This window comes from Pan troglodytes, chromosome 20, assembly GCF_028858775.2.
Source record: "Pan troglodytes isolate AG18354 chromosome 20, NHGRI_mPanTro3-v2.0_pri, whole genome shotgun sequence".
NCBI classification, from domain to species: Eukaryota; Metazoa; Chordata; class Mammalia; order Primates; family Hominidae; genus Pan; species Pan troglodytes.
In genome coordinates this window covers 56,573,194-56,598,038 of record NC_072418.2, presented here as the reverse complement: position 1 = coordinate 56,598,038, position 24,845 = coordinate 56,573,194, and the positions used below count along the sequence as shown (strand labels likewise).

The 24,845-nt window shown below is 47.2% G+C and overlaps 8 non-coding genes and 1 pseudogene across 8 annotated transcripts; 1 reads left to right on the top strand and 8 right to left on the bottom strand.

The window, feature by feature from the left end:
- Positions 1–6,951: 6,951 nt before the first annotated feature.
- Positions 6,952–7,037, bottom strand: MIR519A (microRNA mir-519a). Its single transcript, NR_035850.1, has one exon. It is a non-coding gene; the product is annotated as a microRNA mir-519a (primary transcript).
- A 1,121-nt stretch (positions 7,038–8,158) lies between these two features.
- Positions 8,159–8,247, bottom strand: MIR516A-2 (microRNA mir-516a-2). The gene has a single exon (NR_035838.1). It is a non-coding gene; the product is annotated as a microRNA mir-516a-2 (primary transcript).
- A 2,801-nt stretch (positions 8,248–11,048) lies between these two features.
- Positions 11,049–11,167, bottom strand: MIR1283B (microRNA mir-1283b). The gene has a single exon (NR_128604.1). It is a non-coding gene; the product is annotated as a microRNA mir-1283b (primary transcript).
- Positions 11,168–12,557: 1,390 nt separating this feature from the next.
- MIR516A-1 (microRNA mir-516a-1) lies at positions 12,558–12,646 on the bottom strand. Its single transcript, NR_035837.1, has one exon. It is a non-coding gene; the product is annotated as a microRNA mir-516a-1 (primary transcript).
- Positions 12,647–15,273: 2,627 nt separating this feature from the next.
- On the bottom strand, positions 15,274–15,359 carry MIR527 (microRNA mir-527). The gene has a single exon (NR_035872.2). It is a non-coding gene; the product is annotated as a microRNA mir-527 (primary transcript).
- A 1,520-nt stretch (positions 15,360–16,879) lies between these two features.
- Positions 16,880–16,987, bottom strand: MIR519F (microRNA mir-519f). Its single transcript, NR_128603.1, has one exon. It is a non-coding gene; the product is annotated as a microRNA mir-519f (primary transcript).
- Positions 16,988–18,074: 1,087 nt separating this feature from the next.
- On the bottom strand, positions 18,075–18,160 carry MIR522 (microRNA mir-522). Its single transcript, NR_035865.1, has one exon. It is a non-coding gene; the product is annotated as a microRNA mir-522 (primary transcript).
- Positions 18,161–19,406: 1,246 nt separating this feature from the next.
- On the top strand, positions 19,407–19,507 carry LOC112206483 (U6 spliceosomal RNA; annotated as a pseudogene).
- A 1,133-nt stretch (positions 19,508–20,640) lies between these two features.
- Positions 20,641–20,726, bottom strand: MIR521-1 (microRNA mir-521-1). Its single transcript, NR_035863.1, has one exon. It is a non-coding gene; the product is annotated as a microRNA mir-521-1 (primary transcript).
- Positions 20,727–24,845: the final 4,119 nt, after the last annotated feature.

Genomic DNA, 24,845 nt, shown 5'->3' with positions numbered 1-24,845 from the left:
TTGCTTGAACCCGGGAGGCAGAGGTTGCAGTGAGCTGAGATCGCACCACTGCACTCCAGCTTGGGTGACAAAGCCAGACGCTGTCTCAAACAACAACAACCACAACAAAACAAAAAAGAGAATGAAGGCCGGGCGCGGTGGCTCATGCCTGTAATCCCAGCACTTTGGGAGGCTGAGGCGGGCAGATCACCGGAGATCAGGAGTTCAAGACCAGCCTGGCCAACATGGCAAAACCCCATCTCTACTAAAAATACAAAAAATCAGCCGAGCGTGGTGGTGGGCGCCTGTAACCCCAGCTACTTGGGAGGCTGAGGCAGGAGAATCACTTGACCCGGGAGGCAGAGGTTGCAGTGAGCCAAGATTGCGCCATCGCACTCTAGCCTGGGCAACAAGAACTAAACTCCACCTCAAAAAAAAAAAAAGGAATGATAAATTGTGGGGATGTGACAAGACAAAGGGGCTTGGGCTAGGGGAAGTGACCAGGAAACAGTGGGGAACTTAAGGAAGATAAGGGTTAGTAGCTGAGTTGTTTAGCATATGGACTCCTGGCCCCCGCTGATAGGAACATTCTTCTCTTCCTGGCGCAGGAAGGGCGTTTTTCTCATGATAAATTTTACGATCTACTTTTAGGTAGGAAGGGGGAGGTCAGATGCATCTGCTTTTTCCCACAGGCATCCAGGTCGAAATAATCCATATGCTGACGCGATGACTTTGGGGTGACATGCCCTGAGGCCCTTCAATATATACTAGCCCCTTGCTGACTGAGAGTTGAGAGAGCACCATTCTCTGCCTGGAATGTTTGTTGCTAGCTAATCCATCCCGCCAACTGTGGCCTCCCAAACTGCTGGCGTTACAACCAGCACTTTGGGAAGCCAGGCCAGGAGGATCATTTGAGCCCAGGAGTTCAAGACCAGCGTGGGCAACATAGCGAGACCCCCATCTCCACAAAGAGTACAAAAATTAGCCAGGCATAGTGGCACGCGCGCCTGTAATCTCAGCTACTTGGGAGGTTGAGGTGGAAGGATCACTTGAGGCAGACGTTGCAGTGAGCCAAGCACTCCAGCCTGGGTGACAGAGCCAGATCCTGTCTCAAAATAAGAAAGTTTCGGGTTCCATTCGGTTCTCCCACCGCCCCCGCTGTGGGTCTCGGCAGCTCGGGCGGCGGGAGGAGCAGCAGCGTCCAGGCAGCCCAGCTTCGCCAAGGCTCTCGGCAGCCGCGGCCCGCAGACAGCCGGCATGCGCCCTCTCCGCCACCAGGATGCCCAAGAAGAAGATCAGCTCCGCCACAGGGGCCGCCAAGGAAGAGCCCACGAGGAGATCGCGCGGTTGTCAGCTAAACCTGCTCCTGCAAAAGTGGAAGCCAGGCCGGGTGCGGTGGCTCACGCTTGTAATCACAACACTTTGGGAGGCTGAGGCGGGCAGATCACCTGAGGTCAGGAGTTCGAGACCAGCCTGGCCAACATGGTGAAACAAATAAAAATACAAAAATAAGCCGGGCATGGCGGTGCGCGCCTATAATCCCAGCTACCCGGGAGGCTGAGGCAAAAGAATCGCTTGAACCGGAAGGCAGAAGTTGCTGTGAGCCGAGATCACGCCATTGCACTCCAGCCTGAGCAACAGGGTGAAACTACGCCTCAAAACAAAACAAAACAAAACAGAACAAAAAAACCAGTGGAAATGAAGCCGAAAAAGGCAGCCACGAAGGATACATCTTCAGACAAAAACGTGTGAACAGAAGGGCAAAGGGGAGCAAAGGGAAAACGGGCCTAAGTGGCTAACCAAGAAACTAAAGATTTATCTGCAGAAAATGGGGAAAGGAAAACTGAGGAGGCCCAGCCTCTGATGCCCAGTCTGATTCACCGTATACCACGTCTCATCAGTGCTCCCTGTCTCCCTTCTTGTAAAACCCAGAGGAATCTTTTTATCAACTATTTTGTAAATGCAAGTATTTTAGTAGTTCCAGAAACTTTTTTTTTTTTGAAACAGAGTCTTGTTCTTGTCGCCCAGGCTGGAGGGCAGTGGCGTGATTTCAGTTCACTGCAATCTCCACCTCCCGGGTTCAAGCGATTCTCATGCCTCAGCATCCGGAGTAGCTGGGATTACAGGCGCGCACCACCATGCCCGGCTAATTTTCATATTTTTAGTAGGGACGGGGTTTCACCATGTTGGCCAGGCTGGTCTTGAACTCCTGACCTCAGGTGATCCGCCCACCTCGGCCTCCCAGAGTGCTGGGATTACAGGCGTGAGCCACCGCACCCGGCCAGGGTTCGTTTTTATATCCTATAATACAAAGCATATTAAATGGCAATATGGAATCAGCTCTGCATTTAGTGTCTTGAACATTTTAAATTACTTCTATTCTCATGTCGTATTTTGGAATTGTTTCCTAAAGAAAACCACTCCTTGACCATGGCTCTCCCTGTTAGAATTGTGTGGACTCTGTAACATCTTTGATTGTGGTTGTTCTGTTTTCCTAATAAGTTTGTTTCTGCGCTGTGAAAGATGAAAAATTTGAATATGTAGGGTACATGCTATTCAGTTGTGAATTGGAGGGACGTCTGTAACAGCTGATCAACATGTGAAGATACTGCTACTTGATAGCCTCTTAAGGAAAATGTGCTTCCAAATTTTAAGCTGGAAAGTCGCCGGAATAACTTTGTAGAAGAATTACAATACATGGCCGGGTGCGGTGGCTCACGCCTGTAATCTCAGCACTTTGAGAGGCCGAGGCGGGCAGATCACCTGAGGTCGGGAATTCGAGACCAGCCTGACCAACAGGCAGAAGCCCTGTCTCTACTTAAAAAAAAAAATACAAAAATTAGCCGGGCATGGTGGCATTTGCCTGTAATCCCAGCTAGTTGGGAGGCTGAGGCAGGAGAATTGCTTGAACCCGGGAGGCGGAGGTTGCGGTGAGCCGAGATTGTGTCATTGCACTCCAGCCTGGGCAACAAGAGCGAAACTCCGTCTCAAAAAAACAAAACAAACAAAACGATTTACAATACATGGCTTTTTAGATTTTCAGTACGTATGTTAAGAATTGTGTACAAATTGAAATGTCTGTACCGATCTTCAACCAATAAAATCTCAATTATGAAAGAAAAAAGTAATAACGTTCCATCTATTGTATCCTCACGTGAAGAATAATTCCCACACTTAAGTGCTTGCTTTGGCAGCACACATTAAACAATGAAATGATAGGTTCCCACGGCCCCTGTGCAAAGGTGACAGCCAAATTCAAATTAGGGGAAAAAAATTTCTCACACTTAAACAACAAATCACTTCTTGTTCGAGTAGATTCTAGATATGCTGCTGCTCTGAAATACAAATTTAACCAGGTTTCTCTGCTCTGGGAAGCCCCCTTTGGCAATTCAGATAAGGGTCTTTTTTTGGAAGGCAATGGGTAGGAATACGGAGATGTCAGCAAAGGGAAGGGGCTCTCAGGGATTTCTATGGATTGTGCAGATGTCCTGCCAGGTCCCAAATTTCCCCCAAAGATCCTGAGTCCAGGCAGAAAGGACCACTGGGCTCCAGAAACCAAATGAAGTGGCCCAGAGTGGGAGCCTTTGTCATCAGATTCCATGACTGAAAGACAGCCAGGAGCAGAGCAAAAATCCCAGGGACTCTCTCTACCAGAAGACGCCTGCTCCATCCAGATCAAACCCAAACTGTCACCAGAGAATGATGCCTGGCACTCCTTTCCCCTTGGCTCATCCTGCCTACACCAGTGCAATGCCCTGGTGTTCCCAGTCCAGATGCCTTCACTCTATCCAGTGCCCCAGGAGGGTCACCTTGCAGTTATCAGAGAGGAAGATGGGGTCTTCCACCCTTGTGAGCTTCCCAGACATCAGGGTCTGCCCGCCCCACTCCATTCCCAAAGGATGTTCTGCCCAGTTCTCCCAGCCTCCTGCTTCCATCCAGGGACCATCCTTCATTGGCAAGATTCACACTTCAGACAACCAGAACCAACCCATTATATTAAAAGTGGTCACAACAGGCCACCCATTCAAGACTGGTTTTTGTGAAATGCCCACAAGAGGCAAATCCAGAGCTAGAGAGATGTAGAGTAGTTGCCAGGGTCTGAGTGGAAGAGGGGGGTGGGTACTGAAGGCAAATGGGTATAAGCTTCTTTGGGGTGATAAAAATCTTCCAAACTAGAGTGGTGGTGGTTGCAAATATGCTAATGTTCATTTGTAGTCCAAACTACCAGAGACCGTGGAGGGGCAGAGGCAGGAAGATCTCTAAAGCCTAGTTTAGCCCGGGTGGTGTAGCTAGACCACTGTCTCTAAAATAGAAAAATTAGGCTGGTCATGGTGGCTCACGCCTGTAATCTCAGGACTTTGAGAGGCCGAGGCGGGCGGATCACTTGAGGTCAGGAGTTTGAAACCAGCCTGGCCAACATGGTGAAACCCCATCTCTACTAAAAATACAAAAATCGGCCGGGCGTGGAAGCATGCGTGTAATCCCAGCTACCTGGGAGGCTGAGGCACAATAATTGCTTGAACCCGGGAGGTGGAGGTTGCAGTGAGCCAAGATCAGGCCAGTGCACTCCAGCCTGGGCAACAGAGCGAGGCTCCATCTCAAAATAAATAAATAAAAATAAAATAGAAAAATTAAATCAAATGTGCATTTATGATGTGGTCATGCACCCTACATTTCAGCTTCATTTTCCCAATAAAAACTCAAAGCCCATGCACTCCACCTCCGTGCTCTTGCTAAGCAGTGCACATCCCACCTGCAAGGGACACTGAGGTCCCCTTCAGCTCTACCTCAACCCAAGTCAAGGGAGGTTCTGTAAACCAGTGCAGGCATAATTTCCACGGAGTAAAAGGTGTTGAGGGCTGGACGAACAGGCATCGCTCACTACGGCAACAACGAGAGCTGCTGCGCATCCCACCTGTTACTAGGGAGCCCCTTCTAGGGCCCGAAAGGCTTTCGTGAAAGTATCTGTGGTTGGCTGGGCACAGTGGCTCACGCCTGTAATCCCAGCACTTTGGGAGGCTGAGGTGGGAGGATCATCTGAGGTCAGGAGTTCCAGCCTGACCAACATGGCGAAACCCCGTCTCTATTAAAAATACAAAATTACCTGGGCGTGGTGGTGCATGCCTGTAATCCCAGCTACTTGGGAGGCTGAGGAAGGAGAACCACTTGAATCGCCTCCAGGAGGCGGAGGTTGCAGTGAGCCGAGATCGCACCATTGCACTCCAGCCTGGGCAACAAGAGTGAAACTTTGTCTAAAAAAAAAAAAAAAAAAAAAGGATCTGTGGTTTTGTCTTGTGCGACATTTATCACTGCCACTGAGGTTCATCTTGTCTACAATAGTTTGTTTCTTATAGTAGCCACAGCAAACATTTCACATCTTACCGAGCAACTGACACTTAGATGTGAGCTTTTGCCCGGTGGAATGGTACCTTGGAATCGTTACCCACAGAAAATAGGATAAAAGAACTCACTGGGGTTGGCATTAGTGGGTAAGGGTTAAATCAACCACACCCTTCCTGCAGAGAAAGCAGGTCTATTCCGAGAAATGATGGCAAGTTTTTGGGGAAGAAAAACTAAAGACACAAATGAATAGGAAAAAGAAAAGAAATTTTATTAATATTGACATCCGTTGGGGATTACAAAATAGACTGGATAGATGTGGAGGCGTTCTTAGTCTCTTAATGAAGGACACATGATTTGGATTGATTACACTAAATTGATGGGAGGCTAGTGTTTCAAATGACCAACCCAAATGAAGTCTCTGGGACCAGGTGCCAGGTGCCACATAATCTGTGTTTTTAAAGAGATGGGATCTTGGTATGTGGTCCAGGCTGGCCAACATATGCTCACAGGAAGAACAATTCCTACACATAAGTGCTTGCTTCAGCAGCACACATAAAAATAAATGAAATGGGCCGGGCACAATGGCTCATGTCTGTAATCCCAGCACTTTGGGAGGCCGAGGTGGGTGGACCACCTAAGGTTGGGAGTTCAAGACCAGCCTGACCAACATGGAGAAATCCCATCTCTACTAAAAATACAAAGAATTAGCCGGGCGTGGTGATGCATGCCTGTAATCCCAGCTGCTCGGGAGGCTGAGGCAGGAGAATCGCTTGAACCAGGGAGGTGGAGGTTGCAGTGATCCGAGATCGTGCCATTGCACTCCAGCCTGGGCAACACGAGGGAAACACCGTCTGAAAAAATAAGTAAATAAATAAAAATTAGCCGGCGTGGCGGTGGCCGCCTGTAATCCCAGCTACTCGGGATCAAAGGTGTGATCAGCGCATGGTATAGCCTGGAAATCAAAGGACCCTCCCACCCCGGCTTCTGCAGTAGCTGGGACTGTGTGCCCCACGATGCCTGGCCAAGTCAGCTACGTTTGAAATGGGTCATCAGGACGAGGCGGCTCACACCTTTAGGATCCCTTGAGCTCAGGAGTTGAGACCATCTTAGGCAAGAGAGATGCCCTTTCTATCAAAAATTAAAAACTATCGGCCGGGCGCGGTGGCTCACGCCTGTAATCCCAGCACTTTGGGAGGCTGAGGCGGGTGGATCACGAGGTCAGGAGATTGAGACCATCCTGGCTAACATGGTGAAACCCCGTCTCTACTAAAAATACAAAAAATTAGCCGGGCGTGGTAGCCCACACCTGTAATCCCAGCTACTCGGGAGGCTGAGGTGAAAGAATCACTTGAACCGGGCAGGGGAAGGCTGCAGTGAGCTGATATTGCACCACTGCACTCCAGCCTGGGTGTCACCACCAAACTCTCTCTTGAGAAAGAAAAATAAAAAAAGACCTCTTGAGCCCAAGAGATCTAGGTGGGAAGAGCCACCGCACTCCAGCCTGGGCAACAAAGACACTGTCTTGGAAAAAAAACAAAGCAAAAACAGAACCCAACATCATCCAAGTCTGATGATAAGCATGCTCTGCAAATGTATTACCAAAATCAGCATCAACTTCAACGTTGCTTTTCTCAAACAGTAACACTCTAAAAGGATGCACTTTCCTTTCTTTCAGACAACAGAAAGCGCTTCCCTGTAGAGGGACACAGCCTGAGATCTTCTTGTTCCGGCACTGTGGATTTTTTGTTGGAATCTTCCTTGACCAGGTCAAAATGGACACAAAAATAAAGATGCATTTATTGGCCCTGTTTGCGTGTTTTCTGGAATCCAGAGCATAAATCCCTAAAAGGACCATTTCCAGTTCCTTGCTTCAAAGAATCAGCAGGTTAGTCCTGTTCATCAAGGGGCAATCCTCCTGAGTTTTGTCTCCAGAAAGAAAAAGCAATGCCTACTAGATACACATTATATTTGCACAAGAGAATTAGGCTGGATTTCTAGAGAGCAGCAAATGGACTCTGAGCCAAGTGTTCACTTGGGTTCCAGTACAGGGACACACAGCCCCATGGAGGCACCCAAAATGGAATCAAAGATGTTGAAGAATATACATTGTCACACACACAAACATCCTCCAGGACAGACCACAGGCGAGGCCATAAAAGCTCCTTAATAAAATTTGAGCAGAAACACACAAGTAAGAGTGGGGCACGGTGGCTCACACCATTAATCACAGCAGTTTAGGAGGCCCAGGTTTGAGGAGTACTTGAGCTCAGGGGTCCGAGACCAGCCTGGGCAACATGGTAAAACTTCATCTGTACAAAAAATACAAAAGTTAGCAAGGTGTGGTGGTGCATGCCTGTAGACAGGTATTCAGGAAGCTGAGGTGGGAGGTGGAGGTTGCAGTGAGCCAAGATCGCACTACTGCCCGACAGCCTGGGCGACAGAGCCAGACTCTGTCTCAAAAATCAATCAATCAATCAACAATAAAAATGCAAAAATTAGCCAGGCGTGGTGGCACATGCCTGTAACCCCAGCTGCTCGACAGGCTGAGGCAGGAGAATTGCTTGAACCCAGGAGGCAGAGGTTGCAGTGAGCCGAGTTCCTGCCACTGCACTCCAGCCAGGGCCACAGAGCAAAGAAGACTCTATCCCGAAAAGAGGGCCACTTGAACCCAAGAGATCTAGGTTAGAAGTGCCACCGCACTCCAGCCTGGGCAACAGATACCTTGTCTTAGATAAAAAAATAAAACAAAAACAAAACCCCACCATTATCCATGTCTGATGATCAGCACGCTCTGCAAGTGTATTACCAAGATCAGCGTCAACTTCGACGTTGCTTTTCTCAAACCGTAACCCTCTGAAAGGAAGCACTTTCTTTTCTTTCAGACAACAGAAAGTGCTTCTTTCCTCGAGAAGGTCACAACCTGAGATCTTCTTGCTCCAGCACCGTGGGTTTTTTTTTTTGGAATTTTCCTAGATCAAGTTAAAATGGACGAAAACATAAAGATGCATTTATTGGCCCTGTTTGCATGTTTTCTGGAATCCAGAATATAAACCTCTAAAAGGACCATCTCCAGTTCTTTGCTTCAAAGAATCAGCAGGTTAGCCTTGTTCATCAAGGGGCAATCCTCCTGAGTTTTGTCTCTGGAAAGAAAAAGCAATGCCTACTACACATACCTTATATTTAACCAAGAGAATTGGGCTGGATTTCTAGAGAAGAGCAATGGATTATGAGCCAAGTGTTCACTCAAGTTCCAGTACAGGGACACACAGTCCCAATGGGAGCACCCAAAATCAAGTCTACGATGTTGAATTGTCAAACACACAAACATTCTCTAGGATAGACCACAGGCTTGGTCATAAAAACTCATCAAAATTTGAACCTAAATACACAAGTACCGATGGGGCATGGTGGCTCACACCTCTAATCCCAGCACTTTAGGAGGCCAAGACAGGAGAATCACCTGAGCTCAGGAGTTCGAGACCAGCCCCGGCAACATGGTGTAACCCCATGTGTACAAAAAATACAAAAGTGAGCCGGGTGTGGTGGTGCATGCCTGTAGACACTAATGCAGCAGGCTTAGGTGGGAGGCGGAGGTTGCAGTGAGCCGAGAACGCACCACTACACTCCAGCCTGGGTGATAGAGCTAGACCTTGTCTCAAAAATAACCAACCAAACAAAATACACACACACACAGAAACAAAAAATACCCCAGTTGATATCAGAGTATTCTCTGTATTTAGAACAGTATTTTGTGTCTATATGATATTTTATATATAAAGAATATATGATAAAATATACATTATATATTTTTGAGACTCTGTCTCAAAGTTCCATATATTATATGCTCACAGGAAGAATAATTCCTACACATGAGTGCTTGCTTTGGCAGTGCACATAAAAAAAATTGGAATGACAGAGATTACCCTGGCCCCTGCACAAAAGTGACATCCAAATTCATGATGGTCTCGTATTTATCTATTTATTTTTATCTATTTAATTTCATTTTTATTATTTATTTTATTTTTGAGATGGAATCTTGCTCTGTGGCCTAGGCTGGAGTGCAATGGCATGGCTTCAGCTCACTGAAATCTCGTCCTCCTGGGTTCAAGCGATTCTCCTGCTTTAGCCTCCAAGTAGCTGGAAATACAGATGTGCACCACTGCACCCAGCTAATTTTTGTATTTTTAGTAGAGACGAGGTTTTGCCATTTTGGCCCTGTTAGTCTTGAACATGACCTCAGGTGATCCTCCCGTCTCGGCCTCCCAAAGTGCTGGGATTACAAGTGTTTGCCACCGCACCCAGCTGATTTTTTACTTTTTTTGAGACTCAGTCTCACTCTGTTGCCCAGGCTGGAGTGCAGAGGCTTGATCTCAGCTCACTGAAAGCTCAGCCTCCCAGCCTCAAGCAATTCTCCTGCCTCATCCACCCGAGTAGCTGGGATTACAGGCGTGTACCAAGACCACATCTCACTAATTTTTTTATTTTTAGTACAGACGAGGTTTCACCATGTTGGCCAGGCTGGTCTTGAACAACTGACCTCAGGTGATCCTCCTGTCTTGGCCTCCCAAAGTGCTGGAATTACAGGCATAAGCCACCGTACCTGGACTAGTCCCATATTTAAAGTTAGGGAAAAAAAAAGATGCCCACACCTAAACAGCAAATTATTTGTTGTTCAAGTACATTTCAAATACATAGTTTATCTAAAATACATGTTTAACTAGGGGCAGGGTGTGAACCAAAGAACAGTCCTTACTTTCTTCTTGTCTGTGCATGGGTTAATATTCACATGTAGTCCCATCTACCAAGGACTGGGGAGGGGCAGAGGCAGGAGGATCTAAGCCCACTTTAGCCTGGGCAGCATAGTGAGATCCCCGTCTCATGCATTTATCTCCTGGCCATACACCCAAGATTTTAGCTTCATTTCCCCAATAAACACTGAAGCCCCATGCACTCCACCTCTGTGCTGTTGCTGAGCAGTGCACATCCCATCTGCAAGGGACACTGAGGTCCCTTCAACTCCACCTGACCCCACGTGAGGTTCTATACCAGCGCCAGAAAAATTTCCATAAAGTAAGAGGTGTTGATGGCCACGCAGTGGCTCATGTTTGTATTCTCAGCACTTTGGGAGGCTGAGGCAAGCAGCTGACTTTGAGGTCAGGGGTTTGAGACCAACCTGGCCAACATGGTGAAAGCCCATCTTTACTTTTAAAAAAAAAAAAATTCAAAAAGTAGCCGGGTGTAGTGGCAGGCGCCTGTAATTCCAGCTACTCAGGAGTCTGGGGCAGGAGAATCACTTGATCCTGGGTGGCATACATTGCAGTAAGCCGAGATCAAGCCACTGAACTACAGCCTGGGTGACAGTGAGACTCCATCTTAAAAATAAATAAATAAATAAATAAACCCAAATATTATCCAGGTGTGGTGATGGGCACCTGTAAATCTCAGCTACTTGGGAAGCTGAAGCAGGAGAATCGCTTGAACCCGGGAGGTGGAGGTTGTAGTGAGCCAAGATGGGATCACTGCACTTCAGCCTCGGTGACAGAGAGAGACTCTGGCCCCCAAAAAGGACCATTTAAATCCAAGAGACCTAGGTGGGATGTGCCACTGCACTCCAGCATGGGCAACACAGACCCTGTCTTAGAGTAAAAAAGCAAAACCAAAACAGAACCCCGCCACCGTCCAAGTGTGATAAGCACGCTCTACAAATGTATTACCGAGATCAGCATCAACTTCAACGCTGCTTTTCTCAAACCGTAACACTCCAAAGGGAAGCGATTTCTTTTCTTTCAGACAACAGAAAGGGCTTCCCTTTGCAGACTCACAGCCTGAGATCTTCTTGCTCCAGCACTCTGGGTTTCTTGTTGAAATTTTCCTTGACCAGGTTAAAATGGACACAAAAATAAAGATGCATTCATTGTCCCTGTTTGCATGTTTTCCGGAATCCAGAACATAACCCCCTAAAAGGACCATCTCCAGTTCCTTGCTTCAAAGAATCAGCAGGTTAGCCTTGTTCAAGAGGCAGTCCTCCTGAGTATTATCTACAAAGAGAAAAAGCAATGCCTACTACACATACCTTTTTATTTTTTATTTTTTGAGATGAAGTCTCGCTCTGTCACCCAGGCTGGAGTGCAGTGGCGCGATCTCAGCTCACTGCAACCTCCACTTCCTGGGTTCAAGCAATTCTCCTGCCTCAGCCTCCCAAGTAGCTGAGACTACTGGTGGAGCCACCACGCCCAGCTAATTTTTGTATTTTTAGTAGAGATGGGTTTCACCGTGTTGGTCAGGCTTGTCTCTAACTCCTGACCTCGTGATCCTCCCACCTCGGTCTCCCAAAGTGCTGGGATTACAGGCATGAGCCACCACGCCCAGCCCACATACCTTGTCTTTAATCAAGATAACTGGCCTGGAATTCATGAGAACAGCAATGGACGTTGAGCCAAGTGTTCACTTGAGTTCCAGTACAGGGGCACACAGTCCGGATGGGAGCATCCAAATGGAATCTAAAATGTTGAAGAATATACATTGTCACACACACAAACATTCTCCAGGATAGACCACAGGCTGGGATGTAAAAGCTCCTCAATAAAATTTGAGCAGAAACACACAAGTAAGAGTAGGGCACGGTGGCTCACACCATTAATCACAGCAGTTTAGGAGGCCCAGGCGGGAGGAGCAATTGAGCTCAGGGGTCCGAGACCAGCCTGGGCAACATGGGGAAACCTCATCTGTACAAAAAATACAAAAGTTAGCCAGGTGTGGTAGTGCATGCCTGGAGACAGGTATTCAGGATGCTGAGGTGGGAGGCGGAGGTTGCAGTGAGCCGAGATCACACCACTGCCCTATAGCCTGGGTGACAGAGCCAGACCCTGTCTCAAAAATAAATCAATAAATCCATAATAAAAATGCAAAAGTTAGCCGGGCGTGGTGGCACAGCCTGTAACCCCAGCTGCTCCGGAAGCTGAGGCAGGAGAATTGCTTGAACCCAGGAGGCAGAGATTGCAGTGAGCCAAGTTCTTGCCACTGCACTCCAGCCAGGGCCACAGAGTGAGACTCTGTCCCAAAAAGAGGGCCACTTGAACCCAAGAGATCTAAGTTGGAAGTGCCACCGCACTCCAGCCTGGGGAACAGACATCCTGTCTTAGATAAAAAACAAAACCCCACCATTATCCATGTCTGATGATCAGCACGCTCTGCAAATGTATTACCAAGATCAGCGTCAACTTCAACGTTGCTTTTCTCAAACCGTAACCCTCTGAAAGGAAGCACTTTCTTTTCTTTCAGACAACAGAAAGTGCTTCTTTCCTCGAGAAGGTCACAGCCTGAGATCTTGCTCCAGCACCGTGGGTTTTTTGTTGGAATTTTCCTAGATCAAGTTAAAATGGACGAAAACATAAAGATGCATTTATTGGCCCTGTTTGCATGTTTTCTGGAATCCAGAATATAAACCTCTAAAAGGAGGATCTCCAGTTACTTGCTTCAAAGAATCAGCAGGTTAGCTTTGTTCATCAAGGGGCAATCCTCCTGAGTTTTGTCTCTGGAAAGAAAAAGCAATGCCTGCTACACATATCTTATATTTAACCAAGAGAACTGGGCTGGATTTCTAGACAAGAGCAATGGATATCGAGCCAGGTGTTCACCGGAGATCCAGCACAGGGACACACAGTTTCTACGGAAGCAATCAAAATGGAATCTAAGATGTTGATGAATATACATTGTCTCACACACAAACATCCTCCAGGATAGACCACAGGCTAGGACATAAAAAATCCTCAATAAAATTTGAACAGAAATACAGAAGCTGGGCGCGGTGGCTCATGCCTGTAATCCCAGCACTTCGGTAGGCCGAGGCCGGTAGATCATGAGGTCAGGAGTTTGAGACCAGCCTGGCCACCTTGGTGAAACCCCATCTCTACTAAAAATACAAAAAATTAGCCAGGTGTGGTGGTGGGCACCTGTAATCCCAGCTACTTGGGAGGCTGAGGCAGTAGAATCACCTGAACCCGGGAGGGGGAGGTTGCCGTGAGCTGAGATCATGCCGTTGCACTCCAGCCTGGGTGACAGAGCGAGATCCCATCTCAAAAAAAAAAAAAAAAAAAAAAAGGCCGGGTGCAGTGGCTCACACCTGTAATCCCAGCACTTTGGGAGGCCGAGGCAGGAAGATCACGAGGTCAGGAGATCAAGACCATCCTGGCTAATACGGTGAAACCCCATCTCTACTAAAAATACAAAAAATTAGCCAGGCGCGGTGGTGGGCGCCTGTAGTCCCAGTTACTTGGGAGGATGAGGCAGGAGAATTGCTTGAACCCGGGAGGGGTAGGATGCAGTGAGCCGAGATCGTGCCATTGCACTCCAGCCTGGGTGACAGAGCGAGACCCCATCTCAAAAAAACAAAACAAAAAAACAAAAAAGCTGGATGCGGTGGCTCAAGCCTGTAATCCCAGCACTTTGGGAGGACAAGGCAGGCAGATCACGAGGTCAGGAGATCAAGACCATCCTGGCTAACATGGTGAAACCCGTCTTCACTAAAAATACAAAAAATTAGCCAGGCGCGGTGGCGGGTGCCTGTAGTGCCAGCTACTTGGGAGGCTGAGGCAGAAATATATCATGAACTGGGGAGGCGGAGCTTGCAGTGAGCCGAGATCGTGCCACTGCACTCCAGCCTGGGTGACAGAGCCAGACTCCATCTCAAAAAAAAAGAAAAGAAAAGAAATACACAAGTTTGGGTGAGGGACAGTGGCCGAGACAGGAGGATCACTTGAGGTCAGTAGTTGGAGACCAGCTTGGGCAATATGGTGAAGCCCTGTCTGTAAAAAAACTACAAAAGTTAGGTGGCCAGGAGCAATGTCTCTCGCTTGTAATCCTAGCACTTTGGGAGGTCGAGGCAGGTGGATCACTTGAGGTCAGGAGTTCAAGACCAGCCTGAGAAAGAAGGTGAAACCCATCTCTACTAAAAATACAAAATTAGCCAGGTGTGGTGGTGCATGCCTGTAATCCCAGCTACTTGGGAGGCTGAGGCAGGAGAATTGCTTGAAGCTGGGAGTCAGAGGTTGCAGTGAGCTGAAATCACCCCATTGCACTCCAGCCTGAGCGACAAAAGCAAAATTCCTTCTCAGAAAAAAAAGTGAGCCAGGTGTGGTGGTGCATGCTTGTAGACACTGATTCAGGGGACTTAGGTGGGAGGTGGAGGTTGCAGTGAGCTGACATTGCAATACTACACTTTGGCCTGAGCAACAGAGCCAGACGTTGTCTCAAAAACAAAGAAACAAACACACAACAAACACACAAACAAAAAAACCCAAAGCGATATAAGAATACTCTTCGTGTGCAGAAGAGTATTTTGTGTGTATATGATTATATATATAAGAATATATGACAAAATATGTATCATACTAGCCAACATGGTGAAATCCAGTCTCTATTAAAAATGAAATATAAAAAGTAGCCAGGTGTGGTGGTGTACTTCTGTAATTCCAGCTACTCAGGAGGCTAAGGCAGAAGCATTACTTGAACCAGGGAAGCGCAGGTGGCAGTGAGCCAAGATCGTGCCACTGACCTCCAGCCTGGGTGACAGTGAGACTCCATCTTAAAAATAAATAAATACATAAATAAAACCAAATATTATCCAGGTGTGGGGATGGGCACCTGTAAATCTCAGCTACTTGGGAGGCTGAAGCAGGAGAATTGCTTGAACCTGGGAGGCGGAGGTTGTAGTGAGCCAACATGGGATCACTGCACTCCAGCCTCGGTGATAGAGCGACTCTGCCCCCAAAAAGGACCATTTGAATCCAAGAGACCTAGGTGGGATGTGCCACCGCACTCCAGCATGGGCAACACAGACCCTGTCTTAGAATAAAAAAGCAAAACCAAAACAGAACCCCACCATCGTCCAAGTGTGATAAGCATGCTCTGCAAATGTATTACCGAGATCAGCATCAACTTCAACGCTGCTTTTCTCAAACCGTAATTCACCAAAGGGAAGCACTTTCTTTTCTTTTAGACAACAGAAAGGGCTTCCCTTTGCAGAGTCACAGCTTGAGATCTTCTTGCTCCAGCACTCTGGGTTTATTGTTGAAATTTTCCTTGACCAGGTCAAAACGGACACAAAAATAAAGATGCATTTATTGGCCCTGTTTGCATGTTTTCTGGAATCCAGAACATAAACCCCTAAAAGGACCATCTCCAGTTCCTTGCTTCAAAGAATCTGCAAGTTAGCCTTGTTCACCAAGGGGCAATCCTCCTGAGTTTTGTCTCTAAAGAGAAAAAGCAATGCCTACTACACATACCTTATCTTTACCGAGAACTGAGCTGGATGTCTAGAGAAAAGCAACGGATTTTGAACCAAGTGTTCACGTGAGTTCCAGTACAGGGACACAGTCCCGATGGGAGCATCCAAAATGGAATCTAAATTAGCCAGGCATGGTGGTGCATGCCTGTAATCCTAGCTTCTCAGGAGGCTGAGGCAGGAGAATTGATTGAACCAAGGAGGAGGAGGTTGCAGTAAGCCACGATCACGCCACTGCACTCCAGCCTGGGAGACACAGCAAGACTCCGTCTCAACAATAAATAAATAAATAAATAAAAATACAAAAATTAGCTGGGTGTGGTGGCTCACGCCGGTAATCCCAGCTGCTCAGGAGGCTGAGTCAGGAGAATGGCTTGAACCTAGGAGGCGGAGGTTGCAGTGAGCAGAGTCTCTGCCACTGCCCTCCAGCCTGGGTCACAAAGCAAGACTGAACCAAAAAAAAAGGACCACTCGAGCCCAAGAGATCTATGTTAAAAATGCCACCGCACTCCAGCCTGGGCAACAGACACCCTGTGGTAGAGAAAAACAGGCCGGGCACAGTGGCTCACGGTTGTAATCCCAGCACTTTGGGAGATCGACGTGGGTGGATTACCTGAGGTCAGGAGTTCGAGACCAGCCTGGCCAACATGGTGCAAACCCTGTCTCTACTAAAAATACAAATAATTAGCCAGGCATGGTGGCACAGGCCTGTAATCCCAGCTACTCAGGAGGCTGAGGCAGGAGAATTGCTTGAGCCTGGGAGATGGAGGTTGCAGTGAGCCGAGATCACGCCACTGCGCTCCAGCCTGGGCCACAGAGCAAGACTCTGTCTCAAAAACAATAACAAGGCTGGACGCGGTGGCTCACGCCTATAATCCCAGCACTTTGGGAGGCTGAGGCGGGTGGATCACGAGGTCAGGAGATCGAGACCATCCTGGCTAACACAGTGAAACCCCGTCTCTACTAAAAATACAAAGAATTAGCCGGGCGTGCTGGCGGGCGCCTGTAGTCCCAGCTACACAGGAGGCTGAGGCAGGAGAATGGCATGAACCCGGGAGGCAGAACTTGCAGTGAGCCGAGATAGCGCCACTGCACTCCAGCCTGGGCGACAGAGCAAGACTCGGCCTCAAAAAGAAAAAAAAACAAAAACAAAAACAAAAAAACAAAAAAACCCCAAAACTAAACAAAACAAAACAAAAAAAACTCAGAAGCCCAACATCATCCAAGTCTGATTATAAGCATTCGCTGCAAATTTATTACCAAGATCAGCATCAGCTTCAACGTTGCTTTTCTCAAACAGTAACACTCTAAAAGGATGCACTTTCTTTTTCAGAAAACAGAAAGCGCTTCCCTCTAGAGTGTCACAGCCTGAGGTCTTCTTGCTCCGGCCCTGTGGGTTTTTTGTGGGAATTTCCTTGACGAGGTTAAAATAGACACAAAAATAAAGATGCATTTATTTGTCCGGTTTGTGTGTTTTCTAGAATCCAGAACATAAACCCCTAAAAGGACCATCTCCAGTTCCTTCCCTCAAAGAATCAACAGGTTAGCCTTGTTCATCAAGGGGCAATCCTCCTGAGGTTTGTTCCCAAAGAGAAAAAGCAATGTCTACTACACATACCTTACCTTTAACCAAGAGAATTGGGCTGGATTTCTAGAGAACAGCAATGGATTTTGAGCCAAGTGTTCACGTGAGTTCCAGCACAGGGACACACAGTCCTCATGGGGGCATCCGAAATGGAATCTACGATGTTGAAGAACATACATTGTCGTAAACAAAAACATTCTCCTGGAGAGACCACAGGCTATGCTGTAAAAGCTCCTCAATAAAATTTGAACAGAAACACACAAGTACTGGTGGGACACGGTGGCTCACAGCACTTTAGGAGGCTGAGGGGGGAGGATCACTTGAGCTCGAGTTCAAGATGAGCCCGGGCAACATGGTGAAACCATGTCTGTAAAACAAATACAGAAGTTAGCCAGGTGTGGTGGTGCACGCCTGGAGACAGCTGTTCAGGAGGCTGAGGTGGGAGGTAGAGGGTGCGGTGAGCCAAGATCGCACCACTGCACTTCAGCCTGGGTGACAGAGCAAGACTCTGTCTCAAAAATAAATGAATAAATAAATAATAAAAAATACAAAAATTAGCCAGGCATGGTGGCACATGCCCGTAATCCCAGCTGCTCAGGAGGCTGAGGCAAGAGAATCACTTGAACCTAGGAGGCAGAGGTCGCAGTGAGCAGAGTTCCTGACACTGCACTCCAGCCAGGGCCACAGAGCAAGACTCTATCCCAAAATAGAGGGCCACTTAAACCCAAGAGATCTAGGTTGGAAGTGCCACCGCACTCCAGTTTGGGCAGCAGACACCCTATCTAGGAAAAAAAAACAAAACAAAACAAATGCAAAACTTCAACATCATCCACGTCTGATTATAAGCATTCTCTGCAAATGTGTTACCAAGATCAGCGATGCTTTTCTCAAAGCGTAACACTCTAAAGGGAACCATTTTCTTTTCTTTCAGACAACAGAAAGCGCTTCCCTCTAGAGGGACACAGCCTGAGATCTTCTTGCTCCAGCACCGTGGATTTTTTGTTGGAATTTTCCTTGACCAGATTAAAACGGACACAAAAATAAGCACGCATTTATTGGTCCTGTTTGCATGTTTTCTGGAATCCAGAATATAAACCCCTAAAAGGACCATCTCCAGTTCCTTGCTTCAAAGAATCAGCAGGTTAGCTTTGTTTATCAAGGGGCAATCCTCCTGAGCTTTGTCTCCAGAAAGAAAAAGCAATGCCTACTACACATACCTCATATTTAACCAAGAGAATTGGGCTGGATTTCTAGACAACAGCAATGGATGGAGAGTCAAGTGTTCACTTGAGTTCCAGCACAGGGACACACAGTACTGACAGGAGCATCCAAACTGCAATCTAAGATGTTGAAGAATATACATTGTCTCACACACAAACATTCTCCAGGATAGACCACAGGTTACACTGTAAATGCTCCTCAGTAACATTTGAACAGAGATACACAAGTACAGGTGGGGCGTGGCGGCTCACACCTCTAATTCCAGCACTTTAGGAGGCCATGATGGGAGGATCACCTAAGCTCAGGAGTTCGAGACCAGCCCTGGCAACATCGTGAAACCCCATGTGTACAAAAAATACAAAAGTGAGCCAGGTGTGGTAGTGTGTGCCTGTAGACACTAATTCAGTAGGCTAAGGTCAGGGGTGGAGGTTGCAGTGAGCTGAGATCACACCACTACACTCCAGCCTGGATGACAGAGCCAGACCTTGTCTCAAAAATAACCAACCAAACACACACACACACACACACACACACACAAATACCCAAAGTGATATAAGACTATTCTCTGTGCATAAAAGAGTATTTTGTGTGTATGTGATATTACATATATAAAAATATATGATGGCCGGGCATGGTGGCTCACATCTGTAATCCCAGCACTTTGGGAGGCTGGGGTGGATGGATCATCTGAGGTCAGGAGTTCGAGACCAGCCTGACCAACATGGAGAAACCCCATCTCTACTCTAAATACAAAAAATGAGCTAGGCGTGGTGTCACATGCAAGCAATCCCAGCTACTTGGGAGGCTGAGGCAGGAGAATCGCTTGAACCCAGGAGGCAGAGGTTGCCGTGAGCTGAGACTGTGACATTGCACTCCAGCCTGGGCAACAAGAGTGAAACTGTGTCTCAAAAAACAAACAAACAAACAAACAGAAAAAAACAAAAAAGAAAGCTCCATATATTGTATTCTCACAGGAAGTATAATTCCTACGCATATGTGCTTGCTTTGGCAATACGCATAAAAAAATTGAAATAACAAAGATTACCATGACCCCTGCACAAAGGTGACACTCAGATTCATAATGGTACCATATTTATCTATTTAATTCTTTTTACTTTTATTTTATTTATTTACTTACTTTTGATACAGAGTCTTGCACTGTCGCCCAGGCTGGAGTGCAATGGCGCGATCTCGGCTCACTGCAACCTCCGCTTCCTGGGTTCACACGATTCTCCTGTCTCAGCCTCCCAAGTAGCTGGGACTACAGGTGCCAGCCACCATGCCCAGCTATTTTTTGTATTTTTAGTAGAGATGGGGTTTCGCCATGTTGGTCAGGCTGGTCTCGAACTCCTGACCTTGTGATTCACCCGCCTTGGCCTCCCAAAGTGCTGGGAATACAGACGTGAGCCACCCTGTCTGCCCTACTTATTTATTTTTTGAGACAGAATCTCGCTCTGTCGCCCAGGCTAGAGTGCAATGATATGATTTCGTCTCACTGCAATCTCCTCTTCCTGGGTTCAAGAGGTTCTTCTGCCACAGCCCCCCAAGCAGCTAAGATTACAGGTGTAATTTTGTATTTTTAGTAGAGTCGAGGTTTTGCCTTGTTGGCCCAGCCAGCCTTTAACTCCTGACCTCAGGTGATCCACCTGTCTCAGCCTCCCAAAGGGCTGGGATTACAGGCATGCGCCACCACGCCCGGCCTATTTTTTATTTTTTTGAGATGGAGTCTCACTCTGTTGCCCAGGCTGGAGTGCAGCGGCGTGAACTCAGCTCATTGAAAGCTCGGCCTCCTGTCTCTACTAAAAATACAAAAATTAAGGCCGGGCGCAGTAGTTCACGCCTGTAATCCCAGCACTTTGGGAGGCCGAGGCGGGTGGATCACAAGGTCAGGAGATCAAGACCATGCTGGCTAACACAGTGAAACTCTGTGTCTACTAAAAATACAAAAAATTAGCCAGGCGTGGTGGCGGGCGCCTGTAGTCCCAGCTACTCGAGAGGCTGAGGCAGAAGAATGGCGTGAACCTGGGAGGCGGAGGTTGCAGTGAGCTGAGATCGCGTCACTGCACTCCAGCCTGGGCGACAAAGTGAGACTCCATCTCAAAAGCAAAACAAAACAAACAAACACACAAAAAACTCAAAACCAAAACAGAACTACACCGTCGTCCAAGTCTGATGATAAGCAGGCTCTGCAAGTTATTACCAAGATCAGCATCAGCTTCAACGTTGCTTTTCTCACACGGTAACACTCTAAAGGGAAGTGCGTTCTTTTCTTTTAGACAACAGAAAGTTCTTCCCTTTGGAGGGTCACAGCCTGAGATCTTCTTGCTCCAGGACTCTGGGTTTTTTGGTGAAATTTTCGTTGACTAGGTTAAAATGGACAGAAAAATAAAGATGCATTCATTGTCCCTGTTTGCATGTTTTCTGGAATCCAGAACATAAACCCCTAAAAAAACCATCTCCAGTTCCTTGCTTCAAAGGCTCAGCAGGTTAGCCTTGTTCATGCAGGGGCAACCCTCCTGAGTTTTGTCTCCAGAAAGAAAAATCAATGCTGACTAGACATACCTTATATTTCACCAAGAGAATAGGGCAGGATTTCTAGAGAACAGCAATGGATTTTGAGCCAAGTGTTCACTCGAGTTCCAGCACAGGGACACACAGTCCCGATGGGAGCATCCAAAATGGAATCTAAAATGTTGAAAATGTACATTGTTATATATACAAACATCCTCCAGGATAGACCACAGACTAGGATGTAAAAGCTCCTCAATACAATTTGAGCAGAAACAAACAAGTAAGGGTGTGGCACGGTGGCTCACACCATTAATCACAGCAGTTTAGGAGGCCGAGGTGGGAGGACCACTTGAGCTCAGGGGTTCAAGACCAGCCTGGGCAACATGGTGAAACCTCATCTGTACAAAAAATACAAAAGTTAGCCAGGTGTGGGGGTGCATGCCTGGAGACAGGTATTCAGGAGGCTGACATGGGAGGTGGAGGTTGCGGTGAGCTGAGATCACACCACTGCACTACAGCCTGGGCAACAGAGTGAGACTCTGTCTCAACAACAAACAAATAAATCAATTTAAAAAATGCAAAAATTAGCTGGGCGCGGTGGCACATGCCTGTAACCCTGCTCGGGAGGCTGAGGCCAGAGAATTGCTTGAACCCAGGAGACAGAGATTGCAGTGAGCCAAGTTCCTGCCACTGAACTCCAGCCTGGGTAACAGAGTGAGACTCTGTTTCAAAAAGAGGACCACTTGAGCCCAAGAGATCTAGGTTGGATGTGCCACTGCACTCCAGCCTGGGCAACAGAGACACCCTGTCTCAGATAAAAAACAAAACAAAAACAAAACCCCACCATCATCCACGTCTGACCATAAGCATGCTCTGCAAATGTATTACCAAGATCAGCGTCAACTTCAATGCTGCTTTTCTCAAACCGTAACCCTCTGAAAGAAAGCACTTTCTGGGCGGGCGTGGTGGCTCACGCCTGTAATCCCAGGACTTTGGGAGGCCGAGGCGGGTGGATCATGAGGTCAGGAGATCGAGACCATCCTGCCTAACAAGATGAAACCCCGTCTCTACTAAAAATACAAAAAATTAGCCGGGCTTGGTGGCGGGCGCCTGTAGTCCCAGCTACACAGGAGGCTGAGGCAGGAGAATGGCGTGAACCCGGGAGGCGGAGCTTGCAGTGAGCCAAGATCACGCCACTGCATTCCAGCCTGGGCGACAGAGCGAGACATTGTCTCAACAAAAAAAAAAAAAAAAAAAAAAAAAAAAAGGACTTTCTTTTCTTTAAGACAACAGAAAGTGCTTCTTACCTCTAGATGGCCACAGCCTGAGAGCCTGAGATCTTGCTCCAACACCGTGGATTTTTTGTTGGAATTCTCTTGACCAGGTCAAAATGGGCACCAAAATAAAGATGCATTTATGGGTCCTGTTTGCATGTTTCCTGGAATCCAGAATATAAACCCTTAGAAGGACCATCTCCAGTTCCTTGCTTCAGAGAATCAGCAGGTTAGCCTTGTTTATCATAGCACAATCCTCCTGAGTTTTGTCTCTGGAAAGAAGAAGCAATGCCTACTAGAAATACATGATATTTAACCAAGAGAAACGGGCAGGATTTCTGTGGGTGGCAAGCCACCCAGGTGCCGAGGCAAGAGACCGAAGGCACAAGCTGTTCTAGTATAATAAAGAAACTCACCACAAGCCGTTCCAGTATAACAAAGAAAATATATAGAATAAGAATAGTTATACTAGGAATAGATTATAGATATGATTATATATGAATATTATTAATCATTAGTTTGTAGCATTACTCTTTATTCCAATATTATAATAATCTTTGTTCTACAATCATAACCTAGGGAAAACCAGGCCATACAGAGATAGGAGCTGAAGGGACACGGTGAGAAGCGACCAGAAGACAAGAGTGTGAGCCCTCTGTCATGCCCGGACACGGCCACTAGAGGGCTCCCTGGTCCAGCGGTAACACCAGTGGGAAGGCACCTGTTACTTAGCACAGCGGTAGCGCCAGTGCCTGGGAAGGCGCCCCTTACTTAGCAGACCCGGAAAGGGAGTCTCCCTTTCTCCAGGGGAGTTAGAGAAGACTCTGCTCCACCACCTCATGTGGAAAGCCTGACATCAGGCAAGCCCGCCCGCAGCCGTCTGGTGGCCTAAACGTCTCCCTGTGATGCTGTGCTTCAGCGGTCACGCTCCTGGTCCACTTTCACGTTCCCCTCTGCACACCTGGCTCTGCCTTCTAGATAACAGTAGCAGAATAAGTGAAAGTATTAAAGTCTTTGATCTCTCCGAGAAATACATAGAAGAAATAATGACGTAAACTGTCCCCTCTCTCTCTCCGCCTAAGCTACCAAATAGGGAAGGGCCCCCTGACCGGTGGACACGTGACTCGCGTCATCTTACCTATCATTAGAGAAGACTCACACTTCTTACCCTGCCCTTTTGCCTCGTATACAATAAATAACAGCGCGGCCACGCATTCGGGGCCACGACCGGTCTCCACGTCTTGGTGGTAGTGGTCCCCCAGGCCCAGCTGCCTTTTCTTCTCTCTCTTTGTCTTGTGTCTTTATTTCTACAATCTCTCCTATCTGCTCACGAAGAGAAAAACCCACAGGCCCAGTAGGGCTGGACCCTACAGATCTCTAGAGAACAGCAGTGGATTTTGAGCCAAGTGTTCACTCGAGTTCCAGCACAGGGACACACAGTCCCGATGGGAGCATCCAAAACGGAATCTACGATGGTGAAGAATATACATTGTCGCACACACAAACATTCTCCAGGATAGACTACAGGCTAGGCGGTAAAAACTCCTCAATAAAATTTGAATAGAAATACACAAGTATGGCTGGGGTGCGGTGGCTCACACCTCTAATCCCCGCACTTTAGGGGCTGAGGCGGGAGGATCACCTGAGCTCAGGAGTTAGAGACCAGCCCCGGCAACACGGTGTAACCCCATATGTACAAAAAATACAAAAGTTAGCCAGGTGTGGTGGTGCATGCCTGTAGACACTAATTCAGCAGGTTTAGGTCGGGGGCAAGGTTGCAGTGAGTTGAGATCACACCACTACACTCCAGCCTGGGCGATAGAGCCAGACCTTGTCTCAGAAATAACCAAACAAACAAATAAAACACACACACACACACACACACACAGAAACAAAGAAAAATACCCAAGGTGATATCAGGGTATTCTCTGTATTTAAACAGTATTTTGTGTGTATACAATTATATTATATATATGATGAAATATATATCATATTTTTGAGACCCTGTCTCAAAGAAAGTTCCATATATTATATGCTCACAGGAAGAATAATTCCTACATGAGTGCTTGCTTTGGCAGTGCACATAAAAAAAATTGGAATGACAGAGATTACCCTGGCCCCTGCACAAAGGTGACAACCAAATTAATGATGCTCCTGTATTTATGTATTTATTTTTATTTATTTATTTTATGTCATTTTTATTATTTATTTATTTTTGAGACACAGTCTTGCTCTGTGGCCCAGGCTGAAGGGCAATGGTGTGATTTCAGCTCACTGAAATCTCCTCCTCCTGGCTTCAAGCTATTCTCCTGCCTCAGCCTCTGGGTAGCTGGAATTACAGATGTGTACCACTGCACCCAGATAATTTTTGTATTTTTAGTAGAGACCAGGTTTTGCCATGTTGGCCCTGTTGGTCTTGAACTCCTGACCTCAGGTAATTCCTGTCTTGGCCTCCCGAAATGCTGGGATTACAGATGTGCACCACCACACCCGGCCTTTTTTTTTTTTTTTTTTGAGACGGAGTCTTCCTCTGTCACCCAGGCTGGAGTGCAGTGGTGCGATCTCAGCTAACTGCAAGCTCCGCCTCCCGGGCTCACGCCATTCTCCTGCCTCAGCCTTCTGAGTAGCTAGGAGTACAGGCGCACACCAC